This window comes from Ochotona curzoniae, unplaced genomic scaffold (genome assembly GCF_017591425.1).
Source record: "Ochotona curzoniae isolate NIBS_2020 unplaced genomic scaffold, NIBS_Ocur_1.0 contig_883, whole genome shotgun sequence".
Taxonomy (NCBI): Eukaryota; Metazoa; Chordata; class Mammalia; order Lagomorpha; family Ochotonidae; genus Ochotona; species Ochotona curzoniae.
Window position 1 is genome coordinate 52,752,808 of NW_024466599.1, and position 6,717 is coordinate 52,759,524.

At 42.7% G+C, this 6,717-nt stretch overlaps 1 pseudogene; it reads left to right on the forward strand.

The window, feature by feature from the left end:
- The first annotated feature begins 254 nt into the window (after positions 1-254).
- LOC121164961 lies at positions 255-1,240 on the forward strand (annotated as a pseudogene).
- The last annotated feature ends 5,477 nt before the right edge of the window (positions 1,241-6,717 follow it).

Genomic DNA, 6,717 nt, shown 5'->3' on the forward strand with positions numbered 1-6,717 from the left:
CTCATAAGTGACATCCAAGTTAAAAACAAAACATTGGGAGGCACTGACTCTTGGGGCCAATGGTTCTGTGTGCCTTGCGGTCTCCCTGCCCTCCATCCCAGCTTCCCTCAGCTGGCGGGAGAGCCCAGCACCTTCTGCTGCTCCATGGCTTCCTCCACAGAGGACCCCGTTCTGGAGTGTGATTTTAAACAGCACAAAGTGGCTATCACTTTGGTGGACTTCAGCCTGCATGGCAAACAACTTGATTTTTATCTTATGGAAAACTAATTGTGTCATGTAGTAAGGACAAAACTGTTAAAACTTGAGACAGTGGATAACATTGTTAGAATTTGGGACAAAACAAATAAGCAGTGTAATAACTTGTCAGACTCAGTAGGGTTTGGAAATTTTGTGGATTTTAACACTAATGGTACGTGTAGAGCTTCAGCAGATCCTGACCATACTGTAACACTTTGGGGTAAAAGAATGACTAGAATGCTGCCGCATTATCAAGTTCACAAGTTAACTGCCTATCCTTCCATCTTTCAGATAACTACCTGATTAGTGCTTCTTTAGACATCGCTAAAGATTTTGGATCTCTGGGAAAGAAGGCCCAACTATACACTTCAACAAAATACAGGGCTTGTTTTTGCTGTTTTTTTTTTTCAAAAATTGAGAGCTGTTTTCATCAGGGGGTGCAGACAGACAGATCTTATTATGGAGGACTAACTTTAATTGTTTACATTGTAAGTGACTTCAAAAAAGAAATCCATAACATTACATTTTGATTCACCATTGCATCTTCTTGATATCTACCCCAGAACACCACATCCCTAAGAGGGAAAAATTGAAGCTGTTGGATCCTATACACAGGTTAATAACAAAGTTTAAGGTAGTCAATGCACAGATTTCTGCTCTCCCTGTTGCTGACATCCTTGCTTTTGATTCTGCTGCAAGAAGAGAAACCAATGGCAGAACTCCCCCAGGGAAGGGTGAAGAGATCAACTCTTCCATAATGTCACCAGACTGTTTAGGTAAAATCATGAAAAAGAAGGCAGAAGGCACCAGGGACTGTTCCTCTGGGCGTCAGAGAAGCATTCTGCTCACGGTGACCAACACCCTGGAGCATATCATGGAAAAGCTTGGTGATTTGAAACAGAGCCAATCTTGGAGCAGTGACAAACATTGACAGAGGATAAGCTGAAAAGAATGTCTGGAGGATCAGCAAAAGCTTTTCAGTGCTATCCAGCAGAAAAGTTGAGTAGGGAAATATGATCAGAGGCACTAAAAACAATCATATGTCCACATACTCAAGAAGGCAGCACAAGCCACTCCATGTGGCACAACCACACACTCCATATCATCACATTTCTTAAAAGAGTAAGCAGAACAAAAGACCAAAAAGGAATATTTAAGGCCCCTAATTTAAACACGCAAATCAACAATGCGTTTTTAGCAAAAGGACAAAATCAATATCGGTTATGAACAGAGCAATAAAACAATAAATATTAAAGTGAAAAAAAGAATAAAACATTGGAATTTGCAACACAATGCGTGCAACTAAAGATCATTATTCTAGGTAAAATAAGCCACACCCCAAAACACAAATATCACCTCTTCTCTGACTTGTGGAAGTAAATAGAAAACATTGTGTGGCTATAATATCATTTGGTGGTGTTATATTTAGTGCTTCATTAAATTATACTTTTTCTTTTCTATGCATCATAATGAATTTTAAAAGTAAAAGTAGGAGAAGACCATCAGGGTTCTCACACCATGTGGGGTCACCACCTAAGAAATGAGCAGAACGCGCAGGCATTACGGCTAGAATGAACACTACATATGGGCACCTTGTAGTGTGTATAAAGAGAGAACCCTTGTTTGCTGGCTTCTCCCTTCATGGTGAGGCATCGGGCACTTTCCCTTGGTGACACTGACTAGAGTATGAAGTAGGAGTCGTCTCTTCAGTTCTCTGACCCAAACTTGAAGGCCATAGGCTGACAGGGAGAGACACATCCCCGAGTTTCAGAGCTAGGTAGCAGGTTGCTGGGCCTCTGAGTTTTTGGTGAACACCCCTCTGAGCTGGACCTAGTTCAAGTATGCATACATTCCCTCCTCAACTTGTGCAACCTGTTAAGCCCATAGTAAGGCAGGTGCCTGTTAAGACCGCTCTGGATCAGGAGGCCTCTGCAGTCAACACCACCCCTCCTCCCACCACTCAGTCCACTGCTCTGATGGTGTCCAGTTAGGGATCCTGCTCACCATCCTGTTTCTATTGCTTGGATGTAGCCCTGTTAGAGGGAATTCCATTAGACCTGGACACTGAAACCTGCCCCCACCCCACTCCACCCACTGACTTTAGCACCTTTAAGATTTCACATGGTGTCTGGCTTGCATTGATGTATGTTATTCAACTATAAATAAATACCTACATAAAACAGCAAGTTACTGTATCGTTACAGTAACAGTCAGTCATTATTCAGATGTATCTGTTTTTATGGAATTTACTTAATCATCAAAATTAGATACCTAAACCCTTGGTCATACTACATTTCAAGTGCTCAATGACCTCTGTCTCCCCTGTTTAACATTGCTGAGAGAACATTCCCATGCTAACAGAACACGCTTTGTGGCTTCTAGCTCAAGCCTGGCCATAGAAGAACTTGAATCTAAGTCAAAATAGTTTTTTTTTTTTTTGGTCATAATTGGTATTCCAAGTTGCTATGCTTATGAGAACTGCAATCTTCCAATGAAAAAAAATGTGGATATTAGAAGCCACCAGGGGGATCCTATCATTTGACAACTTGAAACTGGCCAATGCCTTGTAGAAAGGCTTCTGACTTTGCAGAGCCTAAGGAAGATCAGAGAATCCACACAAAAGAGCAGGGTAAACCTGTAGAGGGCAGCATGACCTCAACTACAACAGGAGGAATGGGTGAGCTATTCTTTTAGATAACCTCCTTGTACCTGTTTATTTCTCAAATTATTGGTCAACAGAAGGAGGTTCAAGTAGCAACGATGAAGACACTCCAAGTTTGGAGTAGCACCCAAGGTAGGAGAGAGTACTTGGGAGCAGTTCAGTTATACTGTTGTTTTGGAGACTGAGAAAAGTGTTTGGGGACATGGTGAAAAGTCACCAAAAAAAAAAAAAAAAGGGCTTACAAGTTGGATTGGTTCTTTCCATGCCTTATTATTAGCATGAGAGTAAGTGATATTGGGCCTCTGGGCCTCAGCTGTGGCACATGTGTCACCGTCTTCTGTTCCCCATGTATTTAAAGATTGAGATGAGGGAGCCAGATCATGCTTTTGCCACAGTAAACTCTAAACCCTTAGCTTATGTTTGATAGCACCTCTTGGAAATCATACACAAGGCATTTGTGTTTGAGTTTCGGGTGTTGACTCTCAAAGGAATCGGGGTGGGACACTCTCCCTCCCAGGCACTGCATGAATCTTGAGACCAGGGTCTGCTAGCATGCGCCAGACAGTGGTGAGAAATGGATTCTCTCTCTCCCTGTGTTCTCAGATTTGAAGGCATGCCCAATTGTTTCATTCTGGTTCATAGGGTTGGATGAGGTTAAAGAGTCTTCTCGTGTGCTTTCTATGCATGTTCCCAATGTTCTGCAGATGAGAGGTCTGAAGTGTAATTTTGACCACATTTCTGGCCTTCACCTCTCACCCAAGCCTAAATCCTAGGACTGGCAATAAAGCCTCAACCTTCTCCTATTTGAGAGTTCTATGTGCAACTTCTCTCAAGATAGATCCCGGCCAATAGGAATCCCACAGGACAGGTGTGAAGGATTTGCTGGGCTTGCTGCATTCACTGACTCTCAAAAGTCCCACCGACCTTGTCTCCTGGAATCAACAAATCTGAAAAAGAGTAGAGGTGACAAAAAGTCATCTTCTCCAATCCTTGCCCCAGCAGACAGAGCTGTCCGGTCATGGCTTCTATCCCCAGTCATGCTTGAGCCTTTTCTATGTCATCAGGCCTGCCCATGTTTCTTTTCCTTTCTCCATGGATTGGTATAAACCGTTGGCAGGTCCCATTTGTTTATGTAGCTGTATATTCATCTGTTATGGAATTAGCAAACTAAGGGGATTTGGACATGTTATATTATTTCTGCTTTCACATTCATCCTCCCTGTTGGGCTAGGAAACTGAATGGGGTTGTTGTGAAGATTGAATGTCTTCCAAACAGCTTAAGGGTGTTTTAAGCACAGCACCATTTTTAAACTTATGGAATAGCTTTTCCCTGTCTCCTAAAGAGCCCAACATAAACCTGGGCTGATGTTAGGTGCTCTATGGGTAGGATAGATGGTACCACCATCTGACTGATTGGGGTGGGTAGTGTTGTAGCCATGATCATTCTTGCAATTATTCTCACATTATAGAGCAATAGAGATGGTAGAATAAGGAGAAAATAACTTGGTAATCAGAAAATAAACAATAACAAGTAAATAAAAATAAGAGGGGAAAGATGTCAGTGTGATGCATTGGCACGTCATGGGGACAACAGCTGTCTTTTTGGAGGACAGAAATTCCCAGCTCATCACAGAGACTTCGAGTACTGGAAAGGCCCTCTGGATATTCCAGACGCATGGCCTCATAGCAGAGGCGAAGCATTAGGGTCATGGGAGAAGAATCTAGACACTAGAACAGAATGAGATCCAAGGTCAGGCTTTCTTCTACCCAATGTCTTCCCCCAACTTTGTCAGTCCCCCTTTCCTTCCTCAAGGCAACCCCATCCTCATTCTTGTTACTGCATATGCAGAGGATTGCTATCAAATATTCAGAAACACAGATTGAGAATCTGCTTCTAAATTATTTCCTCCATTGGCTCTTTTTCATTTCATTTATCCCTAGGTATAAGTTCTTCCTTGTGCATTTTCCCTGCTCCCACTTTCCCACTTTGTATAGTGCTCATCTTGAAGGACCTGTCTGGCTTCCTCCATCATTTGACACACTTTCATTGGCAATGTCTACAAAATCTCTGTGCCACCTTCTTCTTCCACTTTCTTAGTCTTGCCCTCATTTCTGGCAGCAAGACTGTAACCCTGAATGGCCCAGGCAGGCCTAGGCTGGGGGTCAGGACAACTGTGTTCCCAACTGAAAGAGAAAGTCTGTAGTGAGGTCTGACTCCACTCTTGGTATTCTCAGTGCTACCCAATCGGGGACTTTCTTGCAATGAGTGGCATTGGGTTTTCACAATTATTTTCTTCCTTCCAACTCTCAAGTCAATAGATCACATAGCGAGCCTCAAGGAGATAGAAGGAATTGAAGAAGAGGAATAAGAAATTTGAGTGTGGAGTGGGTAGGTGGAGAGTAAGGCACGGAAGGAAATGTGTTTTCCAGTCTTCTTTCACTCTCTTTTTGGCACAAAGGAAGAACAGCAAAGTTGAAAGCAATAGGAGAGTGGCTACATTTGTAAGTGGCCATGCAAGAAAGATTGAATAGTTGGCAAAATCATTAGAGTCAAGTAAGCTGCTAAGGTTTGGGAATCATGCCCTCTAGTGGTTCCTCTATTTGGAGGCCAGCACTGTAGATTACTGTAGGCCATGTGTGTGACTCCTGAGTTGTAGTTTATGCTGCATACTTCTTGGAAAGTGCTCCAAGACTTGCTATAATCTTTCCCTGCAGGTGCTAACTCTGAACTACCAACTCCCTTAAAGCTCAACAGGGAGCATCCTCAGACTGATAGTTTGCTTACAGCATCCTCCACTGTCATGTATATTGAGCAAGACAATGCTGGTGGTGGTGCCTGCCTTGTGTTTATATCTCTTGAGAGAATGACTGGGACAGAGGATCCCCAGGCTCCTTTGCCACACAAGCAGAGTACCCACCCAGCCCAGTTTTGCCATCTCTGTGAGTATACAGTAGGCCTTGGCACCAATATCCAGAACCCAAGATCAGCTGGGGTTTGCCCAAGTGCTGATTCCCCTTTTGTTGAGCCCTGAAGAGCTTCTGACATTGCTCTGTGAACTTACCCTTCATGTCAAAGTTCTATAAGTTTTTCAAATGCATGTAAAATTTTTCAAAATGGAAGGAAAGCCAACAGAATGCTATCTAGGTATATGTCAAGAAGGTAGGGCTACAATACACCAGGCCTTTATTTTCCAAGTTGATACGTTGCACAAATAGAACTATTTCATTTTAAGCAGCAGACTTTCCCAAATGATTACCATATTGGAATATGTTAAGCCTATAGTTTTGGTTCCACAGCATAATGCTTTTCATTGAAAGGTACAGAGTTGATTGGGGTATAATGTTAAAGATATCATTCATTCATAGATTCAAAAACAAAAAGAAGAGTTCCAAGAATCCATCCATATTTAACATGCATTTCCCCTTGTGTCATCAGATTTCTTGCTCCTGGAGGGGCTCAAGTGGATGGGACTCAGCTTTTTTTTTTTTTTTTATCTTGAGAGTTAAAAGCATCCCATTTCCTCTGCATCAGTTCACCATCCAGTCTGCCAGTACCTTGAAAGCTGACTAGGTGAACTCCCCTGGTGAATTCGATCCCACAGGACTTTGGTAAACAACCACCCCAGCAATCTTGGCTTCCCTCAACCTTTTTCCCCTGCCTCCAATTCTGCCATATGTGCTGGTAATTCTTGTACTCAAATGTCCCAGACTTTGAAATTTAGGTGGCAGAGGGTCTGGAGCTTCCTCATCCTTCAGAAGGTTGAATCACACAAAAAGAAATACACTAAGAGCCCTGCCAGTGCCTACCTAATGTCTTCC